We start from the raw sequence: 2,240 nt of genomic DNA on the forward strand, positions 1-2,240 counted from the left end.
GTGACCAATTCAATGCCAGGGTGGGAGTTAAAGGTTTTCAAGAGAAATATGCAAGGGGTGGGAATCTTAGGGGTGGGGGGGGTAAATGACTGTAGGTGACTTGTTGTATAGTGAGGTTTAGTTTTGTAAGGCCTAGGGTCTATTGTTGTGATATGCACCTGTCTTCAAGAGGCGACCTTTTTCACACAATAAAACAAGTATGTGATCTGTGCTGCTCCCATTTTACCCAATTAACAAGTGACTATTGGAATCACGTTATTCTAATTCCTTTTCTACTTAGTTATTGACTTGCATCATTTGCCACATGATCACCACTTGCTCCATGATTATAAGATTTCACGAAGCGTGTTAATGGTTCAAACAGATATTTACTAACAAGCTGCACTTTGTAGGCATCGGCTACCCACCTTTTTGCAAAAGTCCACAGTTCATCTTCATCCAGGGGTTGCTCTGTACTAATGAAATTTGCACCCAAACAATGGTGATCATTTTCCACATTCATGGACTGCGGTTAGGGGTTGTGTAGGAAGCAGGAAACAAAACAGGGTGAAGAAAAACAGGATAGCTAAGCTATGCTGCAGAGTCTGCATGCTTGAAGTGTCCTGTGACTGAGCCCCTACAAAGGCAAAACTATTTCTGAAAGAAATAGCTGGTCCAACCCTGCAAGCTCTGCAAAAAGAGTGTAGTATCCAGCAGCGAAGAAGTCCGGCAGAGACTTGCTAGGGGTTTGCCAAGCGTTTTTGTCCCTGGTGTGCGCATGTCAAAAAGATAAAAATGTGAGCTACCGGGTCCTCCCAAAAAAGAAACAAATAAACACCATTTTATAGACCGTGAGGTGGGGGGTCAACAAAGGATTGGGTGGGTGATCAGATTAGGAGGAGCAACAGGGAGTAGGCAGGAGAATAACGGACAAAATCAAGACCGTGGGAAGGAGTGCCTAAAAATAAAAAATACTGGGTGGGAGAGAAGAGGGAGCGTGGTGTGAGAGTTGGATATAGAATGGAAAATCAGCACACAAAAGATAACCAAAATGGAGGGCTAGGGTGTGTTTTTGGGGAGAGACAGTACACAAGGGATAGAGCTAAAAAAACGTGCAAGCTCATGAAGTGAAAAAAAGTAGTTCCCTAAATATGAGAAGAGGAACGATCAAACGGATGGTAAAGAGGCTATGCTCCAAGGGGCAGGCACAAACACAACACAAGAAGAAGAAAAAAAGGAGAAGGCCCACTAGACTGACAATAAAGGCAACCACTGACAACCAGAGGACGGGCTGTTTGCACATTGTAAGTTTTTGATATAGTCCTCAAGAGAATTTCACCTACAACAAGAGAATTTAGCCTGACTGCAAGCTGTCTGTAAGGCGAGTGTGTAGATAAATATATATAAATGAGGGTTTAGGTGTGCGTAGAGGTATAGGGTGGTCACAGTATTTTAGGGTTTAGGGCAGGTAGGGGTATTGAGTGGTAGGGGTAGTTTTAGGGTTTAAGGGTGGGTAGGGGCACTGGGTGGGAGGGTATTTTTTAGGGTTTAGGGGAGGGTAGGGACATAGGATAGTAAAATAATTTTAAATAGTTTAGGGATGGGTAAGGGCATAGGGTGAGAAGGGACATTTATAAAGAGGAGTTTGGGGGGCCTCAATTAAAAAACAAACCTTTATACAAAAAAGTAGGAGGATATGGTGGGTACCCCATCAAAAAGAAAAAAGGATTTAAAATGATATATACACACATATATATATATATATATATATATATATATATATATTACCTACTGGCGATAGCCAGTAGGTATATATAGTTAGGATTTTTTTCCTATGGGATTTTTGAAAATTCTATGTCGAATAACTTTGGCGTTTGAGGACAGAATTGGCTGAAATTTTCAGGAAAATGGAACATTTTGTTTCTGAGCAGCCCCTGAAAATTTGGGGGGGTTTCGTCAAGGGGGGGCCGAGAAAAAAGGGGGGTCCCAAAACGTGTTTTTCCCATGCAATTTTCCATAGGGCGGTTGGCCTCACTTTTAGCCTGAACGGCTGAATGGATTTACACCAAACTTGGCAAAATTGTAGGGACTGGTAGCCCGATGTGCCTTTGCTATGTCTCAAGATATAGGCTCCAGTGGTTTTTACGAAAATTAACTTTGAAAAATATATATTGGGCTACATTGGGCTATATATATGTTGGAGCCCAAATGTAGCCCAATGTAGCCCAATGTAGCCCAATGTAGCCCAAAGATGGCCACCA

The sequence above is a fragment of the Lissotriton helveticus genome, chromosome 7, assembly GCF_964261635.1.
Source record: "Lissotriton helveticus chromosome 7, aLisHel1.1, whole genome shotgun sequence".
Taxonomy (NCBI): Eukaryota; Metazoa; Chordata; class Amphibia; order Caudata; family Salamandridae; genus Lissotriton; species Lissotriton helveticus.